Here is an 18936-nt window from a genome sequence, read left to right on the forward strand (position 1 = left end):
TTGACTTATGATCACAATTGGGATCAGAATTTCCATTGCTAAGCAAAATAATTTAAATTGTTGTCATAGTTGTTAAGCATGACTGCAGTTCTTAAATAATGGGTGTCAAACTCATGGTGCCATGTTGCCGTCACACAATGTATTGTGACATTTTTCCCCTTTGGTGGAGCTGGGGTGGGTGTGGCCTGTGTACAATGTCTCTGGACTGCAGGCCGCCAGTTTGACACCCCTGCCTTAAGTGAATCACACTATTGTTAAGCAAATGCAGCTTCTTTCGTTGACTTTGCTTGTCAGAAGCTGGCTGGGAAGATCCAAATGGTGATTTATATGACCCCAGAATCATCATAAATATATGCCAGTTGCCAAGCACCTGAATTTTAATCATGTGACCACAGGTATGCTGTGAAGGTCACAAGTGCGAGGACTGGTCTTAAGTCACTTTTTTCAGGGCCATTGTGACTTCAAACAATTGGTAAATGAATGGCTATAATTCGAGGACTACCTGAAGTTAAATATTGAGATATGAGAAGAAGAGAGCATTTGTTGTACTTTAAGAGATCGTGGTAAGTTACTCAAATTGTTTATACTTGAAAAGAAAAATTGCTTTTTTATGAAGTTTTTTTTCTTTTCCATACTTTCTATTTTTTCTGTTTGGGATATTTTTGTATGTATTTTTTTTATTTTTTATAATTGTAATCTCTAATGTAATTATTTTAAAAAAATCAAATGAACAAGCTACACCTGGAATTCAAAGGACTCTATTGGAAATGCAGCACACACCTCCTTAAAACCTACTCCTGCCAGCTCATCCAGCTGCCATCAACTTCAGAAAAAGCCGCCCTTGCCTATTCAAAATAGAACTTGATACGGCATATATCTGCTACTGTTATTGAGGGTTTCTGAAGGTCACATGTTAGGTTCAACGTTCCAGGAAAAAGAAGAGCTCTCTAGAACACATAACGCCTGCGCTGGAACCCGTCGAGAACTATGTTCTTGCTGCAGTTATAAGGCATGTTGTAACACTTTGCCTGTCGGTGTTTCCCTGGAGCATAACATGCCGCTAGGGAATAATGAAGACATTGAATAGCTTGACTGACAGCCTCAGCGGCACCTAGAAAAGAATCCTGATTGCAACACAGTGCCAACCTTGGCTTAAATTTTCCTTCTGATCTGCCCCATCAGATGCCAGCATTTGTAAACACTAAGGCAGTTTCCACAATCAAATGCATACATGCACATACATACATGGATAAAACAAATCTAGGAAGCTTTGTTCCAAATCCAACTGAATATCCATTGTGTTGCTATCAAAACACACTGTAAGACAAACAACTGAGATAAATATTTCATACATACTGATCCCCCTTTTCCCCAAATTCCTCTTGATTCCAATGAAAAACCAACCCTGAAGTTACTGCCAGTTTTGATCCAACAGGTGAGTAGAACAGGTGTTGATGGAGAATTTCTAAAATGTCTATTCTTTCTATCCACCTTGATTTCAGCTCCACAAACTGAACATGTTTTCAAAGAGAAAATCTCTGAAATTGATAGCAAATTACAGAGAGTCACAGTTTAGACAAATATCACAGAGATATCTGGTCAATTAGCAGTGCATTTCTCAGATCTAAATAGCATAAAACCTAGAACTAAAATCTAGATCTAACTATCCTTTCTGACCCAGGCTGCCACAACAAAGAATAAGATTGGAATGGTAGTCTTGTAGCTTTTTTTGTGTGACAAGCTCAGTTTTGACACCGGAAATAAATTCTTGGTCCAAGCTATGAGCATTAAAATAACTTGTACTGTGTTTCACATCTACTGTGAGCTAAAATATGGTTTGGCACCTGCTTCTCCAGTTAATTATCTCAAATTCTTATATATAGTTAATTAAATCTGGAAAGACCAATGTTTGCATACCTCACAATGCACTGATGTCATTAAATTCATGGATAAATTAAACAATGAATGGCATAAGGACATTACACCAAAGCATGGATTAAGTTCTACGTATGATAAATTACAGAGAAATTACATAGCGCCTAATCTTAACCTTGAAAAAGTCAAGAGGTCAGTATTGACAAGTTCTTGTTCTTACTGAAGTGCCTTTCTGTTCAAGAATGGACAACACAGCTAATGGATAATGTAACTAATAAATGCAGCAGTTGTGTATATGGGTCTCCTGGAATGGATTAGAGATTATGTATGGGTGGATCAGGAAGAAGTAGGTGAGGTCAAAGGAGAGAATAGACATGTTCATAGAAAGAGTAGGCATGTCCAAATCCTTTTTTCTTTGACTCATCTGCTTAATTGCAACTTAATTGAAAATCAGAGGCTGCATTGTTTTGATAGCCTGAGTTCTTCCCTGAAAGCTGGCATTATCAGCATTAATTAAAAGTATTATCAGTGCAAAGCTGAGAAGGGGGCCTGTAGCCATAGAAAAGCTTAGATAAAGGCCTGCAGGCTGCAAAGCTATGTATTTAAATCAGCGAAGGAAAGAATTGTTAAGCACTTTTGGTAATCAGGCTGGGAGAACTTGTATACAGTATGTCCCTGGAAATCCCACTTACTGGCATTAAGTATCTAATTGAATAGTTTAACCCGACTTCTCTTTTTTCTTTTTTAATCATCATACTGCATTGTGATGAAATGTTTGGATTGACAGACAGATAAATGGATGACCCTGCTGTGCCTTCTTCTGAAATATGAGTTAGGTATTGCATTTTCTATGGATTTCTTTTATAAGGACAATTTGTAACATGCCGTAACCTTAAGGATATGATTACTGATTAGAAAGAAGATGGTTAGGTAACACTGTAGTGTCCAAAAAGACACTGAAGCTCTAATCACATTACCAAACAGTGTGTCTGTTTACATTAAACAATCAGTATTCAGTTCTTCAAAGCTCTTTGTTTTTGAATTTTCATCCTATGAGCTCATAAAACATCTGAGAGGAGTTTTTTTCCCTCCTTTTTTAATTTGAGATTGTTCACTAATCTCATAACAGTTGGCAAAACACCATAAAACAGGTTGGCAGTCAAACAAATAACTCTACACGAGACCAAACATAATTGTGGGTTATTGAAAAATGCTTCCTATACATGACTGGAATTCCCCTTGTTAGCTGAAAGTTTTCTAAACTGGCCAAAATACATTGTCAAACAGACCTGCGGGCTTTCATGTGGTGCCCTACAATGCAATCTTGATCCATGTTTTTTAAAGATCCACTCACTAATTTGACATGAAAAATAATTATTCCCTTGGAATTTTTGTCCACTGTCACCTAATCTGAAGTCAGCTAGCCAAATCAGTGCTTAATCCCCACCCAGAGAAAACATAGGGAGGGGGGAATGACTGAGAGAGCAGCATTCCAAGTTGAGGAAATGACAATTTTTTTGCTGGTAGATTCTCTACTTGTATTGTATATGGTATTATACGAGCTGTTATACCCATTACTCCTCTTTACCAGAAATACACAGCCAACATCCTCAGGAACCACTGATACACAACATACATTTAGACCATGGTTGTCCAATCTTTTGACCTACCAACCCAGGCTGTATTACGTGAATTGCCTTGAGTTGCATATAAACTACACTATATAGATAATGGAGGTTTCATGAGATATTTCACGAGAACAGTCCGCTCCATTCCTTTACCCACAACAAAATACCTTATGCCACCATACTTGAAATGTTAGGCTTAGACAGCTTAGAACTACGCCACCTTCAGTCCAACCTAAGCGTAGTACATAAAATTATCTATTGCAATTTCCTACCAGTCAATGACTACTTCAACTTCAGCCACAACAATACATGAGCACACAACAGATACAAACTCAATGTAAACCGCACCAAATTCGATTGCAGGAAATACGACTTCAGTAACAGAGTGGTCAATGTCTGGAATACTCTACCTGATTCTGTGGTTTCTTCCCCAAACCCCAAAAACTTTAACCTCAGACTGTCTACTGTTGACTCATCCCATTCGTAAGAGGTCTGTACGGGGCCATCACTGTCGTAATGTTATCTTTTATTCGTATCCATTTTATGTATTAATAATCATGTTTATACTTATACCTGTAATCTAATAACATGCTCAACAAAATAAATAAATAAAAATAAAAATAAATAGATGTAAGTAACAAACTTCTTTTATTTATTTATTTTTTATAAATCTTGTGTGGCCACATTACTAGCTGTCCAGAACTACATGTGGCCTATGGGCAGCGGATTGGATAGGCTTAATATAGACCATATTCTCGATGCAGAAATCCAAAGTATTCTCAAATGGCTGGATGGCTATCTCTAGGCTATATTTGAATCTATGTTAACATCAACTGAATGGTCTTCTTTAATTGTCTGGTATTTCATCAGTCGGTCAAGACCGTACGAGGCCATTTTGAATGAAGCCGCACAGCCATTGGAAACACTTCACTGAGTATCAGATACCCCATTACTCAGTTTCACCATTCTTCAATAGACAGATACTTTGCATCCATTCCAATTCTTTTTTTGTTTGGCCTACAATAGCCATGTCTGGGAGGCTTCTAATGTTCTTGAATACAGGTGGTCCACAATTTACAACAGTTCACTTAGTGACTGTTCAAAGTTACAACAGCCCTGAAAAAAGTGACCATGATCATTTCTCACACGTATGACTGTTGCAGCATCCCCATGGTCACATGATTTACCACTCATATTTATGACAGTTGCAGTATCCCAGACTCATGTAATCACTTTTTGCAACCTTTTGACAAGCGAAGTCAATGGAGAATCCAGATTCACTTAATAACTGCAGTGATTCACTTAACAAATGTGGCAAGAAAAGTCATAAAATGGGGCTAAACTCACTTCTCACTTAGCAACCAAAACATGGAGCTCAATTGTGGTCATAAGCTGAGGACTACCTGTACTAGCTTGAGCTTCTGAAGGATAAATGTTTTTTCCTGTTCCTGTTCCTCATGATAGAGAGCTTTTTCTTTCATATTTCAGCCCATTAAGATTTTACTAGGGACTTTCTACTTGATATATGTGATCCAACCTCTAGTGATTTTAGTATTTATCTACACTATGTGTACTGTCTACATAACTCCATGTACTTGCCACACCAAGCTCCGCCTTTGTTTCTCCCTCAAATGCATGTTATTGGGAGGCGAATTTAGTCAATAAGCATACCCCAGGAACATCTATGTGTGAGTATTAGCATATCTAAAACCATTTTTGTGTATGCTCATAACCATCTGAACTATTTTACCGACTGCCTCATCTATTGTCCTACTTCAGACTCAAAAGACGAAACAGTACTTTGGAGCTCATAGGGTCATTTACACAACACCATCACAACACCTTAAAGCAGCAAGGAGTCTGAGGAACCTCATTGCTATCTCCACATCTGGATAATGATCCCCAAAAATGCTATTTTAAAAAATTGAAGACAAAACTTCATAGTCCTTCTTGAAGTCTTTAAATCCAAGTTCTGCCTAGCTCAAGAGAGTTGCATTTTTGATTCAATAGTAAATTTGAGCATTGTACTGGATTTAAATATCAGAAAGAATACTTTAGAGTACACAAATGTATGAATCTAACATGTATCTGGAACTTATGGTTGTCACTTTATTTTCCCAAATTGCAAGGCTGCTTTGGAGGCCTTCCTACAACAGCCACACGATTTTGTGCTATTTTTTACAGCTTTTATGAGTTGTAGATAGATGCTGTTTTCAAAGTCTTGTGTGTTCTGAAGCAGATCAAATCCAAAGCATTCCACAATCATATTAAATGCATTTTCCTGTTGTGCACAAAATAAATTTTGTTACTGCTCTTATGTTAAATATTCTGTAGCTTTCAAACTACTTCTTTAATATATGGGGAAATTTGTTTAGTATAGATTCTACTAAATAGAATCTCTAAGTTTCCAAAGCCAGAATCTCTAATGCATTTGTCTGAGGCTTGCTAAAATGGTGTAGTGGTTTGTATCGCTACAAGTTTCTTGAATTGCATCATAATAATCCTAACAATCATCAGGAATATTTCATATTTCAACACAAATGTCTATAGCATTGTAAGAAACACAGTGACGCCTTATACCCATCAATGTACAATTTAAATGGAAGTTCTGACTCATATTATGCAGAAATTTCCCACCACATGCTTATGTCAAAAGACCGTTTTCTCAATCTTCTCATCACTTCCTTAACAGGTGCCAATCTTCAAACATACCCGGACATTGTAAATAGTTTTCAAAGGACAACTTCAGGTCAAAAGGTGCCAAATCTGGACCAGACTTCCATAAACTTTATAAAAACAGTACCAAGCCTGATTTTATCTTGGAGCTGAAGCATATTTGAATTAATAATGTTAGGGCTATCAGAACAAGGGTGGAAAGATCCAGATGACCAACAAGACTGCACAAAGAGGGATTTTTTATATAGAAGTTTGCTATCACCTACAGTATTAGCCACTGGATTTTGCAATTCAAATCTGATAGCTTTAACATTGCACCTAAATTTTAATTTGCAATGTGAGAGGAGAAAAATTATTAGTTATTGCAAGGAAGCAATTCTCAGAAATGCCAGTTTTTAAAAAGATGTCATCTCTATAACATTAAAGCTAATAATGCAGGATCTTAAATGTAAGTATCCCCTTCTCATACATAGAACTGAAGAGGGGGAAAAGTGGGGGGAAAGGTTGGGTCTAATAAAGCAAGCCAAGATTTCAGGCAGCTGCCTATAATTTTCACGTGTGTCTTCCACAGAGTAATCAGCTAATCAGAGCTGATTAGTCTCTCTGATCTTGGGGGATTTTATCCAAGCACTGCAGCTATCAAAGCAATTATAATAGCACATTCATTAGCAAGATAAGTCTTTTGTGTCATTCATGCAAATGAATTCTACATTCACTAGAAAACTGCCTAAAAAAAAGCTCTCTGAAACAAAACAAAAACACATAATTGTGATGTGAGCCTAAAACAATATTTTATTTATGAGAGATTTTTGCAATACAAAACTTATTATGAAGTGGGAGACACAACAAAGTATCAATTTCAAACTGAAAATATTCCCAACATCAATAAAATATGTTTTTTTTTTTTTAATCAAGACAGACTGGTTTGATTTCAACAGAAAGCAAGAGCCCTTTTTCTGGGCTGCAAAAATACACATGACCACTAGATGATAGGAAGAATTTTATGTATCACTTTGCTGCCATCTAGTGGTTAATAGATTTTTGCAGCCCAAATCTGGGACTGAAAGCCACTGAAATAATAGCCATGCAGAAATATAAACTATGATCTGACAGAGCATTTATAGCCAATCCCTTCCCTAACTTTAAGGCCCAAAACCTCATGCTCTCCTAACCCTAACCCTCACTGTGGCAAATCTGGAGAGCATCACATTGGAAAGGCTTCTTATGTGCAGAGAATGTTAAATATGAATATAAGGGCATTTGGCCATTTGGTAACATGATACTATGTAAACTACAGGCCTTTCTGAACTACATAGCAACATTGGTATCAGATCAAATAAGAATGTATGGTCACAGTAATCAATGTACTAGGAATTTCTTGGTTGCTAATGATTGTATGTAGGGATTTTCCCTTGAACATGACTTAAAAATCCCAATTAGTAAATTAATTATCTGCCAGAATTTTAACTGGTAGAGCCAAGTTATCTCATATCATTCAATATCACTCCAATATTTAGCAAGCTGCTCCAAAGTACTAGGAACCCTGTGCAAACAAAATTCCCAAACCTATAAGCTTTGCATCTATGCAGATTGAGCTACTGAAAGTTAAATAACCAACCAAATAAAAATCCATTTAAATCTTAATTGCTCCAAATAAGTACCTCGGAAGTCTTAAGTTGGGTTTTGTACTAACATGCTGTAAGGCTAGTTAATGGGATCAAACACTAAAAAGCAGATTTGATTTGACTTGACTTGATTGTCTAAAGCAGGCTTGTCCAACCCTCGGCCCGTGGGCCGCATGCGGCCCAGGTCTCCTCGTAATGCGGCCCAGTGCCCACCCCAACCTTCGTGCCAGAGCCAGTGAGGAGGAGGAGGAGAGGCAGGCACGAGGCGGGGCGAGGCGAGCGCCATGCCAAGCAGCAACAGAAAAGGCGGGTGCCGTCAGAGCACCACCTCCTGTTGCCGCCACCACCGCAGCTGCCCCCACCGCTGCCGCTTCCGCCCCCGCCGCCGCCCCTTCTGCCCCCACCGCCACCACTTCTGCCCCTGCTGCTGCCGCTTCTGCCCCCGCTGCTGCTGCCCCCACCACTGCCGCTGCTTCTGCCCCCGCCACCGCCGCTGCTTCTGCCCCCGCCGCCGCTGCCCCTGCCGCTGCTGCTGCTTCTGCCTTCCAGTCCTGCCTCATCTAGCTGGGCCATTTGCAGGAGGAGAGGTAGGCACGAGGCGGGCGAGCTTTCTTCCCCCCAAAATTTGCCCAGAAAATAAACTGTGATAAACCATGATAAACAATAAATAATTTTTAATAAATAATTAATAATAAATAATAAAAACATCTTACTAACTTCATTTCCAAATAAATTTAATATGTTAACTATGTTTTCTATGGTTTTTTTGGATGATCAGGTATCGTTACTGTTATTTTATTTTATGTGCGGCCCAAACCAAATTTTCATCTTCTAATGTGGCCCAGGGAAGGTGAAAGGTTGGACACCCCTGGTCTAAAGAGTAGTTGCAGAAGACCTAAAGGCAATCCTATATTGCTACCTCTTTGCAGAACATTGTCTAACTAGAGCACTTGGAAAATACTAGTGGACTTTATGTTATGAATAAAGCTGGCAAAACAGCAACTAGCAATTCTCATAGCCCCACCAAAAAAACTCTTAAGAGAGCCCCACTGTCTTCCATAGTCTTGAGGAGAACAGCCATATATCAATTAGGAAAGATGAGAGGAAAAAGAGTGAGTTTAAACCTTAGAGTCTAAATCTACAAACACCTTTGATAAGTGTGTTCTGCAATAGCAGATATTCTGTTGTAGATGGCTTCACTCTTTCTTTCAGTAAATGCTGTGGAGTGCCATTATCTTGAGATGGATAGCCATATAACCATATTAATAAATAATCTATTCTAGATGGGTTGCACATGAGGGTATACCATTGAGTAGACTAATTCCAGAATAAGAAATTGAAAATCCTGAGTGCAAAGCTTTACTGTTGACCGGACTGAACTGTGACATTTGTTTTTTGCCGCAAACTACATGGGCTAATCTTCTGGAAATTCCTTCTCCTATATTACCAGTGGTCCATGGCAGTTCTTTCTACCATACCCTAGATTGTGTCAATTATCAAAATTCCCAGCCGGGATGGACATTCTCATTTGGAAACTGAAATAATACAACATATCTACAGGTGACTTGGTTAAGGAAAGCTGTTCAATATATAATGGTTTCATCTACCTAATTTTTCAGGCTTCTAATATTCATGTGTGAACTGCTAATTTGCTGTTTTCCAAGAGAAAATGGGGGAAATGCATCTATTTCAATTGCTCAATCAAACGAATGAAGTATTTATTGTGACTGGTCACCCTGTCAGAGATTTAAACTGGATCTGGCATTTTTAGCAACCTTGCGAGTTCTCTTCAAAGACCTGGAGTAGGCAAACATTGTAGTTTCATGGTGTTAAAATATTGCTGCAGAATGTAAGCTGTTTCAAGTAACGCTGTCTTTTGCAACTGACAAGAAGAAGAAGAAGAAGAAGGAGGAGGAGGAGGAGGTGGAGGAGGAGATAGGTTTACATTATTTATTCATTTACTAAAATTGTTTGTGAGGGGTCCTTGGTGGTCTCTGAGCTTGCCTGTTTTCTTGAAGATGTTTCATTATTCTAGGTAACATCATCATGAAAACAAGCCAGCTTAGGGAGCACCAAGGACCCCTCACTTCAACTCTGAGCTATAAATATTCTATTTTATTGGTAAAATTGTACATTGCTAAATCTTCAGGATTCATAGCAGCTTACCACACAGTGGCTTACATGTTAATTGCAATAAAACACTTCAAACACAATAAAAATTATACCATATAAAATAAAAACAATAATTCATTACCAACTGATAATCAAGAAATAACATCTGAATAATGGTAACCAATCATTCTAAGTTAGACTCTAAGTTTACTAGTTAAAGCTTCATAACTGATATCAGGATTGGATTGCCCTAATTTTCTATTTTGTGCTTCCATAGAAAACATAGCTTTCTAACTTCGCCCTCATTGCACTGTAATGGGATACTATTAGCAACTTCCAGTTTTCTTTGAATGGGTTGAATCAGATAGAAGTTGGCAGTCCCAGTATTATCTAGTTTTGAGCCTAGGCACTTTGTGTGGCACCTAATTAACTACTTTAATTAGTTAAAGATAGTTAATGATTTCTTTCCTTATACTTATTCATTGACATTACATGTTAATTTATTTGTTAGTATCCATATTCTACTTTTTGTTCAGAAGCTCAAAGTTGCATACATGATGAATCAAAGCAATTGTGCACAGTAATGCAAACATATGTACTTTTATTCATTTGAGTTTCCCTGAAGTAGATATCCTAAACTACTAATCACTGGCACCCCTATGGCTGAAATTTAGGTGCTTGGACCTCATGTACTAAGCTTCAAGTAAAAGGTTTACATTTGGTAGCAAGATAAATTATCAAATTCTATTTTTAAGTACTATAAAAATTGCTCCCCCCCCCCCAAGTCCACTGTGCTGGTAAAGTCACCTGATGCATCAAATAAAAGAAACATTGGCATGATCCCACATTCTGATCTCAACCAAAGCCAACCTTCTACTGCTGATTAATGAGTTGTGATATCATAGGCCGTGTGGATGCATACTTAAACAGCAAAAAAAGGGAGGCAGACACCGGCAGCATCGTGTTTGAATTTTTTTTGGTCCCTTCTCTATCTTCTTGTACAACATGTACAGAAATATTGTTTCATCTCAGTTTTAAGAAACCAGATATTTAGGGCTACTTTCAGCCCTGAATGTAAGATGGCAACGCTCCACATAGAGATAGCAGCAATTGATAGTACAGTCAAAACACAGAGAACAATGAAGAAAAAAGGGAGGGTCTGTATAGGTTCAAATGATCGTCAGTTCAAACAATCTTTTATCTTGTTAGGCAGGGAGAATTGGAAACTTCTACCTCAAAAGGGCATACTTGTACTTACTAGGGGCTACAGATCATTTTTAGAATCCATGGTAAGAATTCTTTTCTCTGCTTAATTAGCTCTGCTTAAAGTAAAACTTTTCCATTGACTCATGGATTAGCAATTGTCCATTTTTACAATCTCTTTTAAACCTTATTTTATTTATTCCCATTCCCTCTTTATACACGTTTAGGTTTATGATGGGTGATAAGTGCAAATAATGCATTCCCACAGTCCTAATTAATTCTCTAGTTCACTATAAAAAAATAAAGGATTCCTTGAATCAAGCTCATTTTTTGGTGACTTCATATATCTGTGCAGAACAATATAGAAATGGTTTGCCATTTCCTTCTTCTGAGGTGTTATGCAACCTCTCCGTATAGTCTACATCCCTGCGAATTTAATGGTTGCTAAGTTTTGTTGTGGTTTTTTTTTTTGGAGTGGGGACGGACGACTAAGCGACCCTACCTGATGGAACATGTTTCAGTTATTGTCAGGCACAAATAATCAGTAACATTTGTTGAGATCAAAGCACAGCAGAATGTATTATTGCTACCTATACACAAGAATCGAGTCAACTAATGGTCAAAGCTAAATTGGCGCTAGGTAAGGATCAACAGAACCCGAGGGGGGAGGGGGGAGGCTGGATTTTGATCTCTTGTGGTAATGAAATGACTTCAAACTGATGACACTGACTTCTAACTTAGCCTACTTGTTTCCTACAGATATAGACATAGTCACCAATCATGCCTTCTACAATTTGGTCCTTTCAGAGATAGTGAAATTGCACAAGAAATCTACATTCATTTTATTGAGAGTAACTATAATAACGGACTCTTACAAGCCTGATTCTTGTGTACTTCCTCTTCTTTCTCAATAGTTCAATGACTTAGGGATGTGTCATTATTCGGAACTTTACAAATATTTTAGTGCCTTTTGACCAGGTAATAATTTCTGCATATCTCCATTGAAATAACCTTTTCTCTCTAGAGGGCCTTTTTAGTTTAGAATTCTGCCAGTTGGAATCTGAAAGAAAACAATTTGGAGAACTCTGGACAAAAGAAAACCAATGGGCTGGTTTCCAAGGGAGAAAAATATGGGGTTTTTTTTAGCCCTTGAGCCTATGATCATTCATAAATTGATTATACTAAAAACCACATAGATGAATTATAAACATATATATACTGGAATTAGCACACTGATTTTTTTTTTCATTTTTACATCTAATCAGCTGGCCAATTGGTTTATACGTTCGCAATTTCAGTTTTATAGTGTCATTTCTCTAAGTGATGCTTTTCATGAGGTCACATTTAAATGATGGATTCTTCACAATTACTGTCCATTAGAAGACAGGAAAACATAAAAATCAACAGAATATGGTGACAGTTATGGGTTCTTTTCTAAAGGGGGACTGTAAGGACCAACTCTTTTCATACTCTACATAAATGATCTCTGTGATCATATTAAGAGCAACTGTGTTCTCTTCGCTGATGATGTAAAGCTATTCAACACCACAGACAATACTGCTACCCTTCAAAAAGACCTTGACTATGTATCAGAATGGTCAAACAAATGGCAACTTCAAATCTCAACAAATAAATGTTCTGTCTTACATATTGGCAAAAAAAAAATCAGAAAATAAAATAGAAGCTGAATAGTCAAGACCTTGCTGATGATCCAAACTCTGTCAAGGATCTTGGAGTACTCATCTCTAATGACCTAAGTGCTAGAGCCCACTGTAACTCCATAGTCAAAAAGGCGTTAAGAGTTGTTAACCTAATCTTACGTAGCTTTTTCTCTGGTAATATTACACTACTAACTAGAGCATACAAAACACTTGCTAGACCAATACTTGAACACAGCTCATCAGTCTGGAACCCACATTACATATCTGATTAACACAGTTGAGAAAGTCCAGAAATATTTCACAAGAAGAGTTCTCCACTCCTCTGCTCATTGCAGAATACCTTATGCCACCAGACTTGAAATTCTAGACCTAGAAAACCTAGAACTACGCCGCCTTCGGTCCGATCTAAGTATAGTATATAAAATCTTACATTGCAATGTCCTATCTGTCAATGAATACTTCAGCTTCAACCATAACAACACTAGAGCAAACAATAGATGCAAACTCAAGGTTAATCACACCAAACTTGACTGCAGAAAATGCAACTTCAGCAACAGAGTGGTCAATGTGTAGAATATTCTACCTGACTCTGGCTTCTTCCCCAAACCCCAAAAACTTTAACCTTAGACTGTCTACTATTGACCTCACCCCTCTTCCCTAAGAGGTCTCTAGGGGGTGTGCATAAGCGCACCAACGTGCCTACCGTCCCTGTCCTTTTGTTTTATTTTTTTATTTTTCTTATATGTATCCATGTATTCATAACTATGTTTTTACTTATACCTATTATCTTGTAAGCAATTAACAAAAATAAATAAATAAATAATAAAATAAATAATACATTTAAGCTACAGGAAGGCAAAAAAGTGAAAATTAATTTTAACATGTTCATTTCTGACCAGAATATTTGAATTGAGAGGAGAAAGGATGGATGGTTAAACTAAAATTCTGTGTTAGAATTTGAAATAGTCCCATATTTGATAATTGTTTATGAATATTTAAATAATAAAAGCCAGATTACAAATTGTTCCCTTTTGTACTTTTTAAAATAAATTCAAAATGTTCCTGAAGACAAAAAAAAACCCTTTCAATATTATACTATATGTATGTATGTATGTATGTATGTATGTATGTATGTATGGTATTCAGCTTTGTTCGGGTATTTTCCCACATCATTATAGTTGTACTTTTAAAGTTGTAGCAACATTTTGGCAGAATCTCATCTGCCATCATCAGGCTTCTGTATTGTGTTCGTCTGTGAGTCAGACTTTCACAGTTGTTTCAGTTTTAAATTTGGGGCTAGCCTACTGCTGTGCCAAAATGGTTTTTTTTTGTTCATCCTGATTGGTTGGGAGTCCTGGTCTGTGATTATTGGTCTTGGAGTTTGCTGTGTTCTGCTTGATTGGTGTTTCTAATATCTCCTGTCCGTTTTTTGGTTCTTTTTGTCTCTTGATTGGCTGGCAACATTGTGTTTCCTGTATTGGAGGCTTTTAGTGTGGCTTGGCTCCGAGTAAATGGACGGCTATCATTTATTAGGAAGCTAGGTTTCATCTGGGTGCCTGGTTGGGGTGTGTTTGAGCTGGAGGTATCACGGGGGATCTGTTTGTGCCCAGGTGTTTGCCTGGCTTGTGGTGTGGAGATTTTTTTTGCTTTGTGAGTGCAGTCTTCCAAATAATTGACAGTCTGGTGGAATCATCTCTTCTATTCATGCTTTCAGGTCTTTTTTCAATCTCTATGGCTTCTCTGATAATTCTGTAGCTGGGGTTTTCTATAGTGGCTAGGGTTTTGGTGCCATTGAAGTCGATGCTATGACCTGTTGCTTTCATGTGTTGGACTAGTGAGGAAGTGTGTTCCAGCTTTTTTACTGCATTTTTGTGTTCATCCAGGTGGGTACTTATTCTTCTATTGGTCTGTCCAATGTATGTGGCAGGGCATGATGCACAGGGGACTTCATATATGCCTTGGTTTTCCAGGTCAATTTTATCTTTGGGGTTTCTTAGGATGGCTGCTATTTTTCTGTCTGTTTTGAAGGCAGTCTTTAAAAGCACAACTATAATGATGTGAGAAAATACCCGAACAAAACTAAAGTATATATATACATACATATACATATACATATACATATACATATACATACATACATACATATATATATATATATATATATATATATATACACACACACACACATACATACATATACATACACATACACATACACACACACACACACACATATATATATATGTCTAGATGTGTTCAGGTCTTTTCCTGTGTAAGATTAAGAGTATTTTGGCAACATTTTGGCGAGGTCCCACTCGCCATCCTCAGGCTGGTGCTTTCAGCTTCGTGCCAGTGCATTCGGCTTTGTTCGGGTATCATTGTAGTTGTGCTTTTAAAGTTGTAGCAACGTTTCGGCAGAATCTCATCTGCCATCATCAGGCCAAGCCTGCCATACATGTAAGTACCCGCGAAAACTTAAGAAAACATATATATATATATATACACATACATACATACATACATACATGTGTGTGTGTGTGTGTGTGTGTGTGTGTGTGTGTGTTTCTCCTGCTAGCAAACAGCTGGTTTTGCCACCAAAATGGGTTCTTCGGCAACTGGCTTCCTAGAGCTGAATGTCAGCAGCAAAAAACAACCCAAGACAACCCTTGGACAATGGTGGACCTTCCTGAGAAGAGACATCTCAAGGATTGCAATTCCTGGTAGGAGTTGTTTGGAGAGTCAGGTCTCCATCTTTCCTCTCGGTTATTTTTTTTTTTTAAGCATGCCTGGGTTTTAAGTGCATGGCTTTAATTTTCTTTTCTTTTTCTTTATTTTTATTTCAAAAGTTAAGTGATTGGTTGAAGGCTAATTTACTGTAACTCTTTACTGGATTTTAACATGAATTTGTTAATGTTTTTTTCACTGTTTCACTCTGCTGTTCTGAATTATTTTTGCTTTCTCTTTTAGAAGTGGACAGTGATTTCTGTCGAAAGTGACCTCTTTGGATTTCATTTACATTGGATTTTTCCAACACGGATTTCAGATTTCCTTAACTTATAAAAAGCTTTTCTCTTGATTTTTTTTTTTAATGCTTGGTGGAATTTTTTTTCTTTTTTTCATCCTGCTTTATTGTGAGAAATATTATCTCAACATTACCTGTGGTTGCATTGTTCTAATACATCTAATTCCTCTGTCCTTGAAAGGAACTGTTTACGTCTGGTTATGAATACCGAGTTACAAGATTATATCAAATATATAAACAATATACAACTTAAAGATAAAGCCCTCTAAATAACAGAATAACGGAGCTGGAAGGAACTGTGGAGATCTTCTAGTCCAACCCCCTATTCAAGTAGTCTTCTACCTATACTATTTCAGACGAATGGTTGTCCAATTTCTTCCTCAAAACCTCCAGTGTTGGAGCACCCACAGCTTCTGGAGGCAAGCTTTTGTATTGATAAATTGTTCTAATTGTCAGGAAATGTATACTTATACTTGCTTCTTAACTTGGTTCATTTCTTGTCCTGCCTTCAGGTGCTTTGAGAATAGGTTGAATACCCCCCCTCTTTTTGTGGCACCCCTAAGATATTAGAACACTGCTATTATATCGCCCCAGTCTTTTTGTTTATTAAACTAAACATACCCAATTCTTGCAACCGTTCTTCATACATTTTAGTCTCTATCACTGTAATCATCTCTTCTCTGCACCTTTTTTAGAGTCTCAACATCATGCGGTGACCAAAACTGGATATAACATTCCAAGTGTGATTTTCACAAGGGCAGCGGGGGGACTTGTATTGTTCCATCTTTTTTTGCTTTTGCAAAATCTCTTTCCCTCCCTCCCTCTCCCTCTCTCTCTTGCGTTATACCTTAATTTTATGAATAAAAATAAAAAAAATATTCAAACAAGAAGAAAAAGTCAAGTGGCATAAGAAGACAAAAAGTTAATTTTGTGTTTGAATGGGGACGTTGTTTTTTTTAAAAAATGGGCTTTGTCCTCAAAAGGAAATTGATCAAAGTAAATTAATTGCAATCTGCTAGAGAAATCCTTTCTTTCGGCTAGATAATTCACCTTGAAGCCTATATCTTTTTATACTTGATTAGTGCATGAGAGCTAGTTTAGGGAGGTTATTAAAATGCTGGATTAGAAAGCACAAGGCAATGAGTTCTAGTCCTCCCTTAGGCATGGAAGCTGGCCAGGTAATTCTTAGATCTAACCATCTTAAATAGTTATTGTTGTAGGAATAGAGTAGAGTAGGGTAGAGTAGGGTAGGGTGGGGTGGGATGGGATGGAATGGAATGGAATGGAATGGAATGGAATGGAATGGAATAGAATAGAATAGAATAGAATAGAATAGAATAGAATAGAATAGAATAGAATAGAATAGAATAGAATAGAATAGAATAGAATAGAACAGAACAGGAGTGGAATTGGAATTGGAATTGGAATTGAAATTGGAATTGGAAGGAACCTTGGAGGTCTTCTAGCTCAAGGAGGAGATCCTATATTATTTCAAAGAAGTGACTGTCCAGTCTCTTCTAAAAACCTCCAGTGATGAAGCGCCCATTTCTGAAGGCAAGCTGTTCCACTGGTTAAATTGTTCTCATTGTTAGGAAGTTTCTCCTTAATTCCAGGTTGCTTCTCTCCTTGGCTTCCAGCCATTGTTTCTTGTCCTGCCCTCTGGTGCTTTGGCCTGAAGACGGCCTGAAAAATGGCCAGCCCCCCAAAAAGAGGATTGCGCACACCAGCCAGATGGTCTCCGGCTTGTGCATGGTTAAGCGTTCTGATTTGGCCACTCAGTGCCGAAAAGATTCATCATCACTGATCTAGATTATTGTAGAAACTGTCTGGTTCCTCCTGCTTAAGATTATTTGTAGCTTTATAAAGAACAACACTGGAGTTAAGATTCTGGTATAAGACTGCTTTCCATTAGGAAAGAAAACTATTCTTTCTTTTTTCTTTTTTGGCATGTAATTTACAAGTTCAAAAACACAAAAAGGCTCATATGGATTTTCTGTTTTATTGGGTGGTGTTCCAATGGGCCAACCTAACTAGGGTTTCTATTTCCTCTAGCATGTTATGCCATGGTAAATATTATTTTGATGCGCTATGGCAAACGGGAAAATGTACTAGGCAGTTCCTCTAACAGATGATCCAATAAGACTCTTCTTAATAGCCTGGCATGACCCAGCATTAAACAATCAGAAAAGGTCTCCTGATATATCCTTATGTGTGAGAAATTTGTGAGAGAAGGCAGGATGATATCATGCATTGGGCTGCCTTTGTTTCCACCTAAAATATTATCAAGTGTTCAGAAATGAGAAAAATGGTCTTAAAATCTGAAATTTAGGGTGTTCCTTTTTAAAATATTTTATATAACAGGAACTATTATAAAAATGCACTGTGTGAGAATAATTTAAACTTCAAAAAGAAGAGCACAATAAAGATGCCAAAGACACTTTGCAACGTGATCTGAAATTTTGAATTCTAGGATATTAACAGTAATAGAAAATAATGAGTAGATTTAACTATCCCAAATAAGAATACAGGAAGATTTTTTAATCACTCATAAATTTGCAAAATGGCACTGGAAAAATACTATTGTTGTTATAAAGCAGAAGACTACCATGAATGATAATAAAAATATTCGTGAGTTCTGATCCCAGAAACTCAGTTTTTTACTTTATCAAACCAGTTTTTAATCTGATAGTTTCAGCAGAAAATAAACCTCAGAAATTCTGATACTATCTGATAAAGCAAACTACTTTTGCTAAGAGAGAGAGAGAGAGAGAGAATATACTATAATTAGCCTAATGACATCAGTCAGAGAATTTCATGTAACTAAAGCTGAAAGTTATGAATGAAGGAGTTTAATGCTACTCCATCTCGCTTGCCTCACACCCCCTCCTGTGGAATTAATACTACGGAGACCCATAAAAGATTAATCAAGGTAAGCAATCAATAACTTCTCAAGGGCTAATAAGCATTGTCATGTTCTATGATATGTTGAGCACTTTATCATGTTTAACTATATGAAGATTTATGGAAAATCCATTGTTAAAACTAAAGGATGAGGTAATGCAGCACTTAGTAAATGAAGTGCAATTACAATTTATGCTTTATATTATACATTCCAAAGATTTGCAAAAAAATCA

At 37.2% G+C, this 18936-nt stretch overlaps 1 long non-coding RNA gene across 2 annotated transcripts in view; it reads right to left on the reverse strand.

The window, feature by feature from the left end:
- LOC148123901 (uncharacterized) overlaps positions 1–18936 on the reverse strand; it is an 83234-nt gene that overhangs the window by 38241 nt on the left and 26057 nt on the right. For both annotated transcript variants that reach the window (XR_015740402.1, XR_015740403.1), the window contains exon 2: positions 1405–1538. This is a non-coding gene — a long non-coding RNA (uncharacterized LOC148123901). The remainder of the gene's footprint in view (positions 1–1404; positions 1539–18936) is intronic.

Source organism: Pseudonaja textilis, chromosome Z (assembly GCF_049901715.1).
Source record: "Pseudonaja textilis isolate UNSWEBS1 chromosome Z, rPseTex1.2, whole genome shotgun sequence".
NCBI lineage: Eukaryota > Metazoa > Chordata > Lepidosauria > Squamata > Elapidae > Pseudonaja > Pseudonaja textilis.